Source organism: Eupeodes corollae, chromosome 1, assembly GCF_945859685.1.
Source record: "Eupeodes corollae chromosome 1, idEupCoro1.1, whole genome shotgun sequence".
NCBI lineage: Eukaryota > Metazoa > Arthropoda > Insecta > Diptera > Syrphidae > Eupeodes > Eupeodes corollae.
Genome location: NC_079147.1, coordinates 8,852,072 through 8,870,922, shown reverse-complemented (window position 1 = coordinate 8,870,922; position 18,851 = coordinate 8,852,072). Strand labels below are relative to the sequence as shown.

At 33.5% G+C, this 18,851-nt stretch overlaps 1 protein-coding gene across 1 annotated transcript in view; it reads right to left on the bottom strand.

The window, feature by feature from the left end:
* Positions 1-18,354, bottom strand: part of LOC129943274 (uncharacterized) — a 36,164-nt gene extending 17,810 nt beyond the window's left edge. Inside the window, exon 1 of the mRNA XM_056052592.1 lies at positions 18,080-18,354. The gene's annotated coding sequence lies outside the window, so the exon portion shown is untranslated. The remainder of the gene's footprint in view (positions 1-18,079) is intronic.
* Between the last annotated feature and the right edge of the window lie 497 nt (positions 18,355-18,851).

Genomic DNA, 18,851 nt, shown 5'->3' with positions numbered 1-18,851 from the left:
ATGGCTCTAAAACTCTGGACACCACATCTTATGCTATGACTGATGAAAACGGATCAACGGATGATAAGCATTCGTATTTTCCCAGATTTTGCCTCGGTCTTAACAGCAGAAGCATTTGCCATACTTCAAGCTCCTAAAGCTGCAGCCAATCTTTCTGAAAAATGCATTATGTGCTCCAACAGCATCAATGGAATTCACAACGCAAACAACAACACCGAAATCATATCAGTAATTAAATATCAACTCAGAAAATTGAAACTAATGTGGACTCCAGGCCTTGTGGGAATACTCGGAAACGAATATGCCGACAGTGCAGGAACTCAGCCAAAACGAACCTGTACTCACCTTCAACATTTTCACCAAATCCGATCTAATCAAGCATACCGAAAAGATATCTACTGCAAAAAATAGTTACTACTGGAGCCTATATCAGCATGACTACAAGGATATAAACCCCTTAAAATCTACGCCGAAGTACCCTACTAACTATTTGAAATAAAAAAATAACTAACTTAGCTGGATGTCGACTTGGACACACTACTGCTTCCCACCAACACCTCCTCAACAAAAACGATCCCTTAACCTGCTCCACTTGCAGCACCCGCCTTGATCTAAAACATATTTTGGTACATTGTCTGTTGACGCAGCCCATAATTAAAAAAATGTTCAAAAATATTCCCGTATATGAAGTCCTCAAAAATCCCAGCTTAACAAATGTAAATAATATTACTGAGTTTCTCAAAAAAGCAAAAATTTGTAACTTGAATTTTCAAGCAAATAAGCCAATAGTCTCTGCAGCTGGGCTTGTTAAATTTTATATTACCTTGTAATTTTAATTGCTTGTTAATAAATATTATTTAATAACATTCTTTGAAAGCAAAGTCTACAGCTTTGTACGGCACTGAGTTTTGTTCCTTCAGCAAGCTGGGGAGTCATTCCATAATTTTTAAAACGATAATCGTCAATACTTGTATCATTAACGATATCGTCAATAATTTGCTGACTTACTTAACTTTGTCACTATCGTCTCATCTATCGTTTTCGGTATAAGAAAACTGAAATGTCAAAATGAACTCAACGAAAGAAGTTATTCTTTGTTTTTTTTTGCTTGTTCGATTACTTGAAAATGATATTAAACTTCGTTTCTGTCCATAGGAAACTGTGAAAATTTGAAATAAATTGCTTTTTACCAAATTTAATAACTGTTTTGAGGCGTTTATTATTACTGTTTTTATTTTTTGCCGCCAACGATTTAATTATCATTTCAACATGTAAGTTATTTACTTTTTGTTTTGACGATAACTTCTGATAACTTTTCGTTCGGTTTTGACATTAGCTTACTTTCGGTTAAGTCTATTATCGTTGGGCTTTAAGCAAACGCTATCGTTTTGACGATATCACTTTGACAATAATCGTCTTACCTGAAGTGAGACCATAATCGATTTAAGGAATGAGCCCCCTAATGAAAGAAAATAGTATTCAACATTAGACGTCAACACCCTATACGCCAGAGCAGAACGGTTTAGCAGAGAGAACCAATCGAGCGATTATCGAGAAGGTTCGCTGCATGTTATTTGACGCTGGACTTGACGTTGGGTTTTAATTTTAATTTAATAAACAAATTTTTTTTTTTTTGGAGAGTATGTGCACCAATCTTTTACATGGTTATATCTGTTAAACCAAGATTTAATAACACTAACGCATGGAGCTCCAACACCAAACGTTAATTTATACCTGCCTTTAAAAAACATTTCACTAAAATTAAACCTACTTTATTCCATTTTCAATCTCTGCTCATATAATATATTCTTATTGAGATTTTTTAATTACAGATTAACGTATATTGATACACTTTTTGATGAATTAAAACAATTATTTTGTATCTTAAATGAAAAATAATCCTAATCTACAATTTAATTTACTTTTGCGGAAGATGAAAAATTAGGCTAATTAATTATTAAGATATTCTTTTAGGAAAAAAATATTCATGTAATCATATATGCGCAAGTGGCACTGTGGAGATTTTTGACCATCAGCAAACAAAAAAGGGAAATTTAAAAGAAGAAAGTTTTCATTTAAAACACATAACATATCAATGCGATAGCAGTCACAGATAACGAACTAAATTTGGGAGGCTTTTACTTTTTTTTTTTAAGTTTATTTTTGTAAGCAGGTTAAATTGTGAATTATTTATAGCCCGATATATATCGTATCGTTCACTATGGCTTAGGCTTAATGCCTACATATTATTTTAATATTTCAAAATTGTAATATTTTGATGGATTGGAAGCAACCATTAGTTTTGATTTGAAATTTAATATAGGGATTGAATTTATAAGACGAAAATGGTACATTTTCTACAAACTAACAATTTACAAAAGGGCAATAAACCAAAACGTGGAAACATTTCAGACCCGTGCTTAACACTTAGCTTATGTCTATGTCTGAAACAAATTAAAATAAATAACAATTATCTTTTTAAGAAAACAAAACATCATTTGATTTCTTTAACAAACAACTAAGCCGACGACGACGGAGACGGAGACAGAGATGGAGACACAACCTTATTTCCATTAAAAAAGTAGACAAAAATGCGATCTTATTTTAAATTTGATTAAATTTGCATCTTATCAACGTGAGATGAGATTTTATTAATCAGTATTTAAACAAAAATGTAGCCCACTCATTCAATGACGATCTTGCAAATGACTAACAGATGTTGTACGATTCATAACATTGGCGCATGTTGCATTATATTTCCGATGGCTTAAAGAGAATTCCTAATGAGACATTTGAATGTTTATATTTCTTTCGTAAATTGTTGTCATACAAGTGAGCACAAATTAAGAGTTATTGACCGACTCACGCTAATTGATGTTCATTGGTTTTCTAGCTCACATATTCGTTTTTTTTTTTTTTTAAATTACTGCTAGGGCGTTGATATGAAACGATGATGATTATACATTTTAAAAAACCTCCTCTCAAACGTCCCTCCAATTAAAATTGCACCCAAAATTGCTTCTGTAACTTTGGGTTGTCAATCAATAAATTGTTTGTTCTTTAACTTATATCAAATTGAATCGTTAAACATGGTAGAAGTTATAAGTGAGATGATGTAAACATCGATTGTGCCTTATTTGAACCGAAATATTGTACAATTCTCTAAATTAGAAGTGGGAATACTACAATCGATAAGGTACTTATCTATCAATGTCGCGACAACCGCATTCCAAATAGGGTTTGTTTTTGTGTAGAATTCTTTAATCGAACATATTTGGTTAGCTATGTTTGTATTTAATTTGATTTTTATATTTATTTGTTGAAGTTTGTTTATTGTCTTAAAATTTCTATGAGCAATAGGATGTATTTTAAATTGCGTACTTAATTGGACTTTGATACAATATTTTCAAGTGTCAACAATGATTGAATAATTTCTGAATCAGTTTTGTCTTCGAAATCTATTTGGTATTCATGGCTCAAACTCAAATATCCAGTCTTTTCTTCAAATCAATCTAGGAAAAGCAACATTTCCTAGAAACAGAGCAATATTTTTAATATAAAATTCAAAAGACATTTATGTACATAAATAAAGGTGTCTCACAGAGGGCTTGAGTAATCAAAATAAAAGATGTGATACTGCTGCTATTGTTTTGTACTCTTCTTTTAAATAAACATACATTAAAAATATAACAAATATCGCGACAACCCTGTATCTATCAGTTGTTACTTGTTGTAGATGAAATACCTTTCTCTTATTATGGAATTGATTCTCATCATCATCATAATAAGTCATGAACGACAAAAGACAAGCAGCCATTCACCTTATTCGTATTTTATGAAGGCCAAACAAATTTCCATAGAATAGCAATAAAATAATAAACACTATTAATCACTTGGAAAGTATTATTCTGGTGTCAACAAAACTGATAGTGATGCAGCTTCGAGTTGAGTTCAAAGAAGACCAAAAAACATCAACACAATTAAAAAGGCTTTAATATTAATTTGTCATGATTATTGTTGTTGATATTTAAGGGTTCACCCTTTGCTAGGTGTTGGTGGTTGGAATGTTACTGTTGTCATTGCTAAGCCATTGCTATGGCGACGACGCACCATTTCAAAACTTTATTTAGCTTAGCTAAGAAATAAATATGCATATTATGTACATATGTAAATATAGTCGAGGTCGTTTTTGTTTACATATACTACAAGTTCAAAGAAAGCACAAACAAAATAAACATGAACTTAGAATCACAGACTTTCGTAGCAATAATCATATGGTGAGGGCTGAGGTTTAGCGGATAAAGAGATTTTAATCATTTGTTTATATTTAGCATTTTTGAAATTTGCTGTGCTACTTTTGGTAAAACAGATTTTATCAAAATAATTTCTGTTTCCGATTCAATTCGTTTATAATTGTTTATACTTAAGGCTTTCCTATTTACTAATTGGTCGTGAAAGGAAAATAAAACTTTTGCATGCAAATTCATTTCTAAAAAAAAGTTGTTTCCTGCTTTCAAGTACGAAGAAGTTTTAAAAATCTTATATATAAATGTTCAACTCCTCCAAAATGGTTCGATGGATTTTTATGAAGTGTTGTTCTTATATTTCTTAGGGATGGATCGTTGAGCGTATTTCTCTATCCAAAATTGTACTATTTTTTTAAATCAAAAAATATGAAATTATAAATCGTGTAATATATTATTAAAGGTTATCATCGTTCCTTTTTTTTTTTGGTTTGTTTTTGATAGATTGTTATTAGTAAATTAAATTGCGCAATACTTAATAAAAATCAATATAATTATATATATTTTTTAAAGACCATTTCCATTTCCTTCAATTAATAATGTTTAAAAGTTATTAAATAAAGGGGCACCGCAAGGTGGTGTTCTATCCCCTCTCCTCTGGAACCTAGTGGTGAATGAAATCCTAACTAGTCTGGATGCGGAGGGTTTCAGAGTGATAGCCTATGCGGACGACGTTGCTATAGCAGTTTCAGGAAAGCATCTTAATATCCTAAAAGAACTCTTACAAAATGCCTTGGACAGACTAATACTTTGGGCTGATCGGTGTGGACTGGGTGTTAACCCACACAAAACCGATCTGGTCTTATTTTCGAGGAGATACAAAATTCCATTTGTCAACCCTCCTTATATTAAAGGAATCCAATTAAAATTCTCAGACGAGGCTAAATACCTAGGTCTTGTCTTAGACAAAAAACTAAATTGGAAACGTAACGTACAGGAAAGAGTCAAAAAAGGTACTGTAGCTCTCTTTTCTTGCAAAAAAGCTATTGGTAATAAATGGGGTTTACAGCCCAGAATCACACATTGGCTATACACATCGGTAATGGGATCGATTTTAACGTACGTTGTGGCAGCATGGTGGACTGCTTTAGAGAAAGGTATAAACAAGGATAAGTTAAATAAAGTCCAACGTTCAGCCTGCCTATGTATAAGCGGATCGCTTCGCACGACCCCGTCTGCGGCACTGGACACCTTGCTTTACCTTACACCTCTTGACATATTTAGCAAACAAATAGCTGCAAGCTCTGCTATTCGCCTCAATGCTTCGTCGCAGTGGACTAACAACAACATTGGCCACTTCGTAATTCTAAGGTACTTAGAATCAATGCCAAAGCTCACAGACTACACCATCCCCCAACTACAATTCGACAGAAACTTCCAGATTTCTATACCTACCAGATCTTTTTGGGAGGATAGGATATTCTTGGAGGATGAGTCAATCTATTTTTACACAGATGGGTCAAAAACCAAAGAAGGGGTTGGTGGAACGACTGAAATTAAGTCTCTCATTCCGCCTTCCCAACCATTGTATCGTGTTTCAGGCGGAACTTTTGGCGATTAAAGAAGTCTTGTCTTGGCTCAAAGAAAACGTGATATCAAAATCTGATATCCGTATTTTCTCTGGCAGCCAGGCCGCTATCAAATCTCTGGACTCTGTCTCTTCAAACTCTATAACAGTCTATAACTGTCGATCATCTCTAATGGAGATGGCGCAACAGTTTAATATTCACCTTTGCTGGGTGCCGGGCCATAGAGACATTCCAGGTAACTGTAAGACAGATGAACTCGCCGGGAACGGTACAGTTCAGCCCATCCTACCGCATTTGGCAAGTACTGGCATACCAATCGCTACTTGTAAACTGCTGCTAATGCAAGACGCAGTGAGGAGGGCAGGCACCAGGTGGAACAACATCACCACGTGTCAAGCCACAAAAAACATCTGGCCAACACTGGATATAAACGTTCAAGGTGCTTGCTCTCTCTAAGCAGATCGTATATAAGCTCGATAATAGGTGTCATAACCGGACAATAGGAAAGCACGCCACGAGACTAGGCGTATTCTCAAATGACTTTTGCAGAAGCTGTATGGACGAGGAAGAGGAAGAAACGGTTCTTCATCTTCTCTGCACATGCCCTGCTCTAGCTCGAAAACGCAAGAATTACCTAGGAGAATTCTTCTTTAACGATCTAAATCATATCGGTATAATCAGCCTCTCACGTTTCGTAAGGGACTCAAGCTGGTTCCATTGAGCTTAAGAGGAAGCCTCAAGATTCATGTGGTATCACAATGGGCCATTAAACTGGCCTAAGTGTGTCCGTTTCCATCTTGGACATCCACTATAACCTAACCTAACCTATTAAATAAAGAAGCAGTAAATAAAAAAGGCGATCTCGCAGTCATATAAACTTTTTTTTTCTAGTCAGTCCGTTAATAGCCAAAGAATAATTAATTTAAGGACTACCTTTTCAGATGTGTAATAGGCCTAACTGAGGGCAAGAATTCGGGTTCGGATGAAACCTAAGTTATTTTGGGAAAATTGTGTGCGATAAATTTAATATAATATTGAAAGAAACCATTTCTCGTTAGCAACAATGTTTTTAATCGGGTAGATCAACGTCCACTAACTACACTTTGATTCCAGCATACTAAAATAGGTTAAGTTCATTAAGGGGGTATTCTGGTCTAGAAATAAAAAAAATAGATTTTTTTTCATATTTTCATAGTTTACCTATTAAAGAATATGTCTACGAGAGGATTTTCCCAAATTCAAATTATTTTCGGAGAAATAAGTATTTTTCTGAGCAGCCATCCGAATCGGTTGGGCTGCAACTGATCGAACAAAAGACATAATGGGGTACTTTAAACGCATTTTTCTAAGAACTGTCTTTTTGAATCTGATACCCACGATTTCTCAGGTTCTACCGAACCGATTTACTTGAAATTTTAAGAGAGTCTTCTTTAGGGACTTGTCTACGTCCGGAACTACGGCCATCCCCAAATTTTCATTTTTGAAAAAAGTGGTAAATTTTTTTTTTCTTTAGGCAGTCGCCGTTTTGTAAAAAAAAATGTTTGTAACTTTTCCGTAGTTCCAGACATTGCGACATAATTGTAGATTAATAATCTTTTTTAGTTTTTGATTTCAGATTTCTAGGAGAGTTAAAATCGTGGGTATGGTCACGCACCAAATTTTTGAGACGCACCACTCCATCAGCTGATAACTACCGGAATTTTTATTTTTTTTTTTTACTTTTTTTGTATGCTTCTAATGTGAATAAATAATGTATACAAAAATTGATGGTAAAATTGTTGCTTGCTTTTTTCTACAGCACTTCAAAAACTACCTAAAATGCATGTCTCTAGACCAGAATATCCCCTTAATGTAAAAACGCAGCAGTAATCAATGATTTGCGTTCATAAATGTAAATACACTGCATTACTGCTGTCGGTAAGTCTGTTAAAAAAAAAACAGTCTGACAGCTGATATGCGATCAAACCTGTAGTCATTTTATTTCTAATGCCGCTCTGCAGGAAAATGTCAGAACAAGATGAGTAGGTAAAAAAATTCAATATATTTATTAAATTTTTGGCAAAAAAAATGATTGGTTGATAAAAAGTAAGTTTTACCCGTGGCATGATGGTTAGTGCGTTGGACTGTCATGCCAGAGGTCTTGGGTTCGATTTCTGCCTATGCCATCTAAAGTTTTTTCACGGGTACTGCCTCTTGCGAGGAATTGACAAATTCTCCAAGAGTAATTCTTGTCATGGAAAAGTGCTTTCTCCAATTAGCCGTTCGGATCTGGCATATAAACTGTAGGTCCCCCCCATTCCTGACAACATTACCCGCACACAGGAATGGTTGAGTGTTGTAAGTCACTAGGCCCTAGTTCTCAACGGAATGTTGCGCTACCCAATTTATTTTTTATAATAAAAAGTAAAATATAATATTTATACTTCATAGAAAAGAATGAATGAATAAATTTGTTAAATTCGAAACATTTCAAATAAGTCCTAATAAAACATTTTTATATGGACTAAAAACCCAAAACCCGCGTAACTCAAAGAAAAAACCTAATTATTTCTGTCTTACTTTTTTATAGGCGCCTACTTTGATGACATTTATTGTTTTTGATATTGTATATCTGACGCATTCTTTAAGTATTTTTTCTGTTTATAATTGCATTGCATGAGCTTTGTCGGCATGGCTTGTGCACATTTTTGAACTCACCCATAGTTGACAGCACATCTTACACAGAATGCAGTTAACTTGTTTTATTAATTCGACTATTTCTAAGTCTTTTTCAGTAGCTTCCATTATTTAGAATGAGAGGATCATATTAATGATCTACCTGATCCTTTACAATCTTATTTATTTATTTCATCAATCAGAGAACATCTCCCACGAAAATGTTTACGAGTTAATTCCATTAAACAACACTCCTGTTAACAACACTTAAATGAAAGATGTTCTGCAGAAGGTTACGGTTAAAAATGTTAAACTTTCCGATGAAAATGTCAGATGGCGCCTGGCAACACTTACTGTTTCCTAAGCTAGAAATATAAGTAGCAACCCTCCTAATAAGACAAAATAAATTTTGTAACCAATTTTGAATTTTGAGAACGATTCAAAAGTTTAGCCGCAGACTACTGACTCCATCATCGTACTTAGTTGACGTCATTCGTATCTCGCCCCTTTTGTATGCATATACATAAGTGCATAAGTATATTGTGACAACATTAATTAATTTTGTGCAAAGAGACCTGTCAAACTAAATTAATATTACAAGTTTTAAGGTTCTTATAGTCAAAATAAGTAGTAGTTTACATTGAGATTTTTTTTTCTAACACAGCTAGATATTTTTAATTTTATTTACTTAGGCACTTACATTACTGTGCAAAACTTTTGCAACTATCGCCGCCTATCTAGAAAATGAAAATAAGTTGTTCCAATCAAATTATTTTTATTGCTTTAGACTTGTTTATGTGTCACCTAACTTTTCATAATCCTAAAGCACTGATCCACAGGCAAATTCTACAAATGCACTGCTTTTACAAAAACAATAATAATTTCAGTTGTGCAAAATATTTGAAACTAGTGGCCATTTCTCTTTTCGTCTCATTTTGACAACGGTTAATCTAATTTATTTTAAGGTTTGTAAGTAATTGCATGTAGCTTCAATTGTTTAGTTAATTTTTGCCGGGACTTTGATCGAAAAAAAACGGTTTTTTAAGATAAATTCTTTTTGAATTGAAAAAAAAAAAACGATTTTGTTTTAAAAATTGGCGGGATATAAATATTCATCGAATGTACAATTTCGAGTTTTGAGTGTTTTCAAAAAAGAAGTCTTACAAAAAGATATTTCAAAGAAATATTCCATTCACAAATCTACTATTTGTATAATCATCAAAAGCGGAAAGGTGTTATGCCATCAAAGAGGAGGAAGGTCTCGAAGCACCACAGGAACAGATGATTGAAAAATGAAAAATGTCTTCCAAAGAAACCCCACGGCATCATTCAGGGAAGCAAAAATTGAACTTGAGTTACCCATTGCCCATCAACTACAGACGCCGCGCACTGCAGGTCGGATTGCGTGGTTTTGAGATAGCAAAAGTGCCATTTATTTAAAAAAAAATATAAAAGCTCGTTTGGCTTTAGCAAAACCTCATCTCAATTGGAGTCCCAAAAAATTGGAAGCGGTCTTGTTTTCCGACGAATCAGAGTTCAATATGCACGGATCGGGTGGAAATCAACATATAGGGAGGCCAAGAGGTAAGAGCCTGAATCCAAAATACACTAAAGGGACTGTCAAACATGGAGGTGATTCAATGTTGGCCTTGGGCTGCCTCTTTAGCCAAGAAATCGGGCCAATTCGACAGGTGGAGGTAGAGGGCATATTGAAGTCTGAAGACTATGTATACACCCTTTGTAACAATGTTCTGCTTATGCCAAAAAATAAACGGTACGCAATTAAATTTATTAACATTTCCTTGCCTTGAAGTAAGAAAATATTTTAAAATTTAGTTTTGAGGTCTAAGTTGCAAATGTTTTGCACAGCCATTTTACCAACTATTAAAGTATTAAGTTATTTAGTTTTTGTTTAAGTGGGAGTGTGAATTTTTCTTGTTAACAATTATAACGTAATATCAGAAAAATTTAGAAAACCTAAAATTTTTTTAATGAAAAATTTTGGAGCCTCTAGTTGCAAATTTTAGGACAGTACTGTATATACATATGTATATATTTATTTGGTTAAATGTCAATTTAAGAAAAACAAAAAATCAATACAAAAAATTAACAATCTATTCATAAAACAAAAAGGAACAACAAAAACCATTTTCTGTGCTAGTAAAAATTAACAAAACCCAAAATTCATCTAAAGCGCAGTTTTTTAATGACAATATTATTGGGCAAAAATATGAAGTAAATACTTTTGGGTTGTAATTATAGTGGACTTTTGGATTTTTTGTTCGTGTTCAGTACTTAGTTGGGTATCCCTTCTGTACAATAACCCCTTCCCATAAATTCGACTAACTTTTGGGTGGTTGAAGCACTGATTTTTTCCCATACTTCCAAAAGCACTTTCTTGGAATCGGTTTTGCTTGATATGGTGTGCTTCCTGACTCCACGATCCAAAATTTCGCATACATTTTTTATGGGGTTTAAGTCGGGGCCCTGAGGTGATGTTTGGATGACTTTAGGGCAATTTTAAGGCAACCATTCCTGTACGACGCGGGATTTATGTTTTGGGTCTTGATAGAACTGAAAAGTTCTTGGAATACCCATTTTTTCAGCGCTTTGTCCTAAATTTTGCTTTAGAAGCTCTAAATACAGCATTGGATCGATTACCCCCTCAATAAATACCAAATTATCAAACCCGCATGCGACATACAGCCCCATACCATCACCTCCATCATGTTTTACGGTTGGTAAAAGGTTTTCTTTCTTTAGCTCGGTATTTACCTTGCGCCATACTTTACCTCGGCCTGTTTTTCAAATGGCTTGTTTTTAATGGTTTTAGTAAATTCTAACCTTTTTTTCAATTTTTTTCATTTATGAATGGTTTTTCTCTAAGAACCCGGGATTGGGCGGACCTGAACAACTGTACAATTGTTTGTTTTCCTGCGCTCAATTTGTTATCCTCACTTGATGAAGTCAAATACACGAATGAATACTTGACTCAATAATTGTGCGATGTTGGTTTTCTTATAGTAAATAAATAAGGTAACGGTAAATGAAAGAACGGGAAGAACTATGTTCAGCACAATTAAAATGACAATAGTGCAAGCAACGAAATGAAATACAAACCAGTTGCACTTAATTCTGAGTGTATATATTTTGTATGGAATATTGTTTTAAAATATAAGTTTTGACATGGTTTCACCTGTCAAAGTTCAATCCATTAACTTCAACCGATTTAAATGCTACAAACTTCTGAAAAATGGATCTGAATTTATGAAATCCGTTTCCAATACATCTTTTTGGCTTTACGGAATTAAGATTCGTAAATTCGACTACATCCCAAAAACCGTATCGTCGATGGAGAAATAAAGAACCCAATTGTTTCTCCATCCAATCCTGATTGCCTGAAAATGTATTATCATAATTCCAGTGGAATTCGTACAAAAATCCCTGCGCTTTACCTTGCTACCAGTAACGTCGACTACGAGTTATCATTATTGTTGAATCTTGGCTTTGGAGTGGTATTTCTGATTCTGAAATTTTTCACGTTAACTCTTATATGGTCTTCCGGAGGGATCGCTGTGCTATTGCTGGAGATCGTGGAGGTGGGCTACTTATTGCCGTTCGCTCAACCATGTCATATGAATCAATTTCACTACCTATCACCGATATTGAACAAATTTGTGTTTCCATCAGTCTTGAACCTGGTACGTTAATGTACGTCATCGTTAGTTATATATCGCCAAAAATCAAATTAATAGTATTGTTAATAATTTAGATAAAATTCTTGATTTAGTTTTTACAGCACAAGATGAATTGAAAGTTTAAATAACACATAATGTTCCGTATAGTTTGTTAAACAATTCAATCCACCATAAGTTATTATATATTGAAATATAATTATATAGATATTTAAAAGAGAAGCCAGAGTAGTAGTACCCGTGGCATGATGGTTAGTGCGTTGGATAATTTAGGCTAGTTTTATGAATTTTTGTCTAGCTTTAAGATAGGTTTAAGATTGAATTAAATAAAAATGAATTTGAAAAAAAAAAAAAAAGTGCGTTGGACTGTCATGCAAGGGGTCTTGGGTTCAATCCCTGCCTGTGACAGCTTAATTTAAAAAAATAATTTTCGCGGGTACTGCCTCTTGCGAGGAATTGACAAATCCTTCAAGAGTAATTCTTGTCATGAAAAAGTGCTTTCTCAAACTAGCCGTTCGGATTTGGCCTTAAATTGTAGGTCCCTTCCATTCCTGACAACAGTACTCGCACACAGGAATGGTTGAGAGTTGTAAGTCACTAGGCGATGGTTCACAACGGACTGTTGCGCCACCCCATTTGATTTGATTTGAGATATTTAAAATTTAACTGTAACAATCCAAAATCATTTAACTTCTTAAAATCAAACTTCATTGAACTCGATAAATTATCTTGGAACTGCAGACTGTAATACTGAATTTTTAAACCTAAACTTGAAGAATATGCTTAACCGTTTCACGAGTATCTTAAATACAATTTTTTAACTTATTTATACCTTATAGGACTGAAAAGAATATCTCAAAACCTTCGTGGTATAACAAAAGATGGCTCATTTAAAAAATAAATCATTTGCCAAGTATAAAATGTCAAAGAATTCATGGTTATCAGCAAATTCTTGCACAGGAACTACATTTCGAATAAGGAGCTTAATTTGAAAAGTGATCCGAAACGATTGTGGAGTTTTATTAATTCTAAAAGGAAACCAATTGGCATTCCAACTACGATGAGTTTTAGAGATGATAATTCTACTGACATTAATAAAACTGTTGATCTTTTTGCTCAATTTTTTGAATCAGTTTACTCAATTTCACAAGGAAACTACCTCAGGAGTTCCCCAGGGCAGTCATCTTGGCCCACTTTTATTTATAATCTTTATCGATGATATTTGCAAAAACATAAAATTCAGCCAATGTCTCATTTATGTTGATGGTCTTAAATTATTTTTAAAAGTGAATTCCATTTATGATTGCTTTAATCTCCAAATAGACCTCGATCATTTATCAAACTGGTGTTTGGTTAACTGTCTTAAACTTAATGTCAAGAAATTCGTCGCTATCTTTATCTCTAGGTAACTTTCAACTTATGAGTTTGCGTATTCTCTTAATCGTATCTCTCTTCAGAGAACTGCTACAGTAAAGAATTTGGGTGTCTCCTTTGATTCCAAGTTTACATTTGTTCCGCACATGAATGCTAATTGTCGCTAAAGCCAACTCTATTATTGGTTTCATTAAAAGAAACTCAACTGACTTTTCGGATCCCTATACGCCTACATCTCTAGATAACTCATTAGTTAGATCATTACTTGAGTATGCTGATGTCATATCCTTTCCAACAAAAATTTTCGGATAGAATTGAGAAAGTTCAGAATCGTTTCACAAAATATGTGTTTTGTAAAATGCGCTGGAATTTTTGTCCAAATACTCAAGCTCGACGTAATCTTCTGGGTCTGAAACCTCTCAAATCGCGAAGAACTATTCATGATATAATATTTGTGCGAGATATTTTATGTTACCATATAAAGTGTCCTTACCTTCTATCGTTAATTTGTATTTATGCCCCGATTAGACCATTCTTCTTTTTCAACCTAAGCATAGGACAAATTTTGGAACGAATGAACCAGTTTCAAGGTCAATTAGGGAGTTCAACGAAGTAATTAGTCATATTGACATAGCCTGGCCTAGAAACAAATTCAAAATTGATTTGTATTATCTATTTTTAAGACATTAATTATGAATTGAAATTTATTTACTTTTTTTTATATACGTGTATGTATTTATTCTTTTTTACATCTGTTGAGCCTGTAGCTCGTAGATTAAACAAATAAATAAATAAAGATACATAGATACCAAAATTTACTTTTTATTCAAACCTACTTTTCGACACACTATATAAAAATAAATAAAGAGGCTGGGATGCGACCCACATTGATAACTTCCCATCCCGTCTGACGATTTGTCTTGCTTAAAAGTTTCGTCTATATGTACTCGTATCAATTTTTAGATTTTATTTTTTATGAAAAAACGGACTGTTGAATTTTTATATAAAAATAACTGAATATCGAAAACAATATTTTCTGTGAAATAAGTAAAGTTTGAAGCCAATATTTTCCATTTTTAAAAAGCTATTTGAGTCGAAAGTAAATTTTTATCAAGTTTTTTTTTAGAGTTTTATTTTTTGTAAAAAAAACTGTCAATTCGATTTTTTTCAAAATTTTACTGAATGTTTACAACAATATTTTTTGAAAGATAAAATTAGTTTAAAGCCAATATCTACAATTTTTGAAAAGATATTTGAGCCGAAAATCAATTTTTACCAACTTTTATACATTTTTTTTTTTTGAAAAAAAAAACTGTCAATTCAATAAGTTTGAAGCCTAAATTTCAAGTTTTTTAAAAAATATTTGAATCGATATTCAATCTTTACCAACTTTGAGCAATATTTTTTTTAGATTTTTATTTTTTATAAAAAAAACTGCCAATTTTAATTTATAAGAAAAAACCGTTTTCTAGCGTTTTCGTAAGATATTTAGGGTTAACCAAAATGTTCACCTTTTTTCAAACTGCTATGGTAAAAATTCCACCGACATCTTTCTAAAAATCTTTTATTTTGACCCTAGGGACCTAGGTGGCGCAACAGTCCATGAAAACCTAGAGCCTAGTGACTTACAACTCTCAACCATCCCTGTGTGCGAGAAATACAGTCAGAGATGTAAAGGGACCTATAGTTTAAATGCCGAATCCGAACGACTTATTTAAGAAAGCACTTTTTCATGACAAGAATTACTCTTGGAGGATTAGTCAATTCCTCGCAAGAGAGTACCCGTGAAAAAGTTGGCAGAGGCAGGGATTGAACCCAAGACCCCTTGCAGTACAGTCAAACGCATTAACCAGCACGCTACGGGTACTACCACATACTTGCAAAAAAGTGGTCCCTCGTGCGTACACGCATTTATATAAATAAATAAAGTTTGATACAAAGAAAAAACAAAAAATTCATTCACAAATAAATAAATAACTTGAAAAAAACTTATGTTTTTTGACTATTAGAACTTTTTAGTTTTATATTACAGTGAATGCGACACAAAATATATTATGAGGGATTTTACAAACACCTACATTGTTAAAAATCAAATTCGACCGACAAATTTGAGAAAAGATTTTGTATAGCAAGAATTACTCTCGAAAGATTTGTCAGTTCTGTGCAAGATGCAGTACCTACCCGTGAAAAAAAACTACAGGTTTAAAAGGAAGGAATTTAACCCAAGACCTCTAGCATGACAGTCCTACACACTAACCATAACGACTCGGGTATAGTTAAATAGTTAAATAATTAATCAACTTTTCGTCTTTATTAAGACAACGAAACATAATGAAAAACCATATGTATGCAAATCACAGGTCAATAACATTTTTCTTCATTCCTTTATCATCACCTTCCTACATCGATTATCTAAACACTTTTTTTGTATACAACACATTTAAAAACTTTTCCATTTCTTCACTGAATTAAATCCATTTATTAAAATACTGAAATGATTTATTTATGAACCTGTTGCTTACAAAAATAAGATTGTCAGTTTTTTCAAATAGGTAGATACTATCAATCAAATTTTTATATTTTTGCAAACCTATCATAAGTAGGATATTGAGTAACTTATTACACATTATGTGCATTAGCATTACGTCCATAAAATAATTCAATTGATTGTTGTATAATTTTGCCAACCCCTTATTCATCTTCTAAAATAAATACCTATAAACTTTATTTAAGCGTGCCGTCTGTTTGTAATAAAACTACATATATTTATGTACCTATTTCCATCAACAATAAATAATATATGTATACATAGGTACCTACATGATTTATAGAAACCTAAAGCTGCCAAACATAATTTCAATCTCAACCAAACACTAACCACTCTATTTCCATTCACACACTTCGAGTTTAAAATTAAATTTGTATTTATAAAAACTTACACCACCCATCCTCCCATATCAATAAATTATAAATTCTTTTTCTTTCCTTTATCTTCGAAATGAAAACTAAAGAATATTCTTGCTTTTGCCTTTTTTTTGTTGCTTTTTTGTGTGTTCACAGAAAAATTAAATTCAAACAGCGCGTTACAAAATAATAAATAAAAACAACAACAAGAACAACAAAAAAAACATAAACCAAAAACTATTAATATACATTCCTTCCCCAGCTAAGTTTTATTTACATTACATATGGTGGTGTACCAAAGCTACAACCAACGATGTGAATGAGTGTCCAGAATTATAAGCAGGAGCCAATTCTGCCGGCCGATTAATATGTGATGACGGCCACTTCTTCCAATTTTCAACCAACCAACCAACTAGGGGCAATGATTCATACCCACAAGCCCGAGTAGAACCACCACCAACAATACTCTCTATAAAACAGCCAGTCTTCACTTCAGTCACTCAGCTCAGCAATGCGCAAATATTTACTTTTATTTATCTTTATAGAAGAAAACCAAATCGCTTCCCGGCTAATTCAACAACAAAAACTACACTTATCGACTTATCACACTGCTGTGCTGCGCCTTTGCAATAAATTGCCCACCGACTCGACGACGACGACGGCAGCAATCGTGTTCGTGAGTCGCGAATTGCGAATGTGTGATAAAAAATATTTTTCGCAATAATTTTGAATTAGATCACAAGATCAACAAAATAAGGAATTCCAGAAATTCAAAGAAGCTACAATGATTAATAACAACCTCAGCTCAGCCGCCCTACAATTGCTGGAAATTCAGATAGACAAAAAAAGAATGAAATGAAGGATACATGATATGCCCCCCCCTCATGTGGGTATAGAATTCGAGTTCGAGTTCATCGACGAGAACGAAACATGAACGAATATGGCAGGGCAAAAAGGTGAAGACGACAAAAGGGCAAGCAGGGAGGGACCGTCATTCACCGTGCGTCGTCACAGTACCATTTAGTATTGATTTTTCTCATCTTTGCCTTTTGGCCCTGCTGCAAAAGAATGGACGACTACCTACGATACAAACGACGACTTCGACTTAAACTTCATCCACCAAGGCACAGGGCAGGTAGGAATAAAGAAAATACAACAAAAAATCATTCCACCATGGCCCTCGAACGACGACGACGACCGCTGACCGCAGAAACAACAAATTCAAGACTTTTACATAATAATAGTGCATCGCATTGCATTTAATCGTTAAGCTAACTTTGAAAACTATTGAAGATTTGTTTACAGTTAACATAACTAACTGTTTTGCTTTTGCAGCACGATGCAAATGCAATGCAAAATCTCAAGCCCCAAAGCTCAACATGCACTGCACAGCATAACAGCGTTTTCTTTTCTTTTATTTTTTTAATTAATTATGTTCTTTTCTTTACGTCTGAGTAAGTTTTTGGAGGAAAACAATTATTTATTATTTCTTTTTTTTCTCATTTAACTATTCGTATTTTTTCCAATTCCAACCCAACTAGGATGGTGGATGAAAAAAAAGAAATGAAAAAAGGATTCCCAATTGGAAATAGGAGGATGAAAAATCTTTAGCACTTACCTCGGATAATCCCAAAGATGAGAAGAGAAGATGGTTTCCGGATGAGTTAGTTGTTCAATGTTATGAAAACAATGAATTTGGGATTTTTGTTTAATTATTTCATCTTTTCTTTGTTGGTTTATAGTTTTCTTTTCTTATTTTTTCGATTTTATTTATGTTTTATTTTATTTTTACTTTTTTTCTGATAAAATTTCACCGAGGAGGATCACACACAGAATTAAACGACATAACAAGACGACGACAAGGAAAAATCTGAGAGAGAAAACATTTTTGTATTCGAAGGAAGACAGAAAAAAGCAAAAATCGTAAAACGGGGTGCGAATGTGCGGTAGAGATGGAGTTAATTTTTGTAGTTAGTTGAAGAGGGACAATATGATGTTTATGGATTGATTTTGACGGCTAGTTGTAGTAGATTGTGGAATGTTGGAGTAGATTGTCAGCAGGTGGATTTGAGTAGGGTAAAACTGGGACAAGTTGGTTGATTGGGATTTCTAAAACAATTAGTTATTTGTATAAGAAAGAATTGTCTCATAGAGAAGACAACATGGCATTTTCTATTTCGAAGAATATAATTAATGGAACAATTATGTTCTTAATGTTGCGTATTACCTACTTACTTAGGGTGGCGCTATAGTCTTGAGTGAATTAGAGCTATTTGGCATCATTTAACATATACAATTTTTAGGGCAAGATACCCTCACTAATGAATAAAAGCAACGATTTAAATCGTTATAGTAATATAGTTTACATAAAGTTTTAAGCGAACAACACG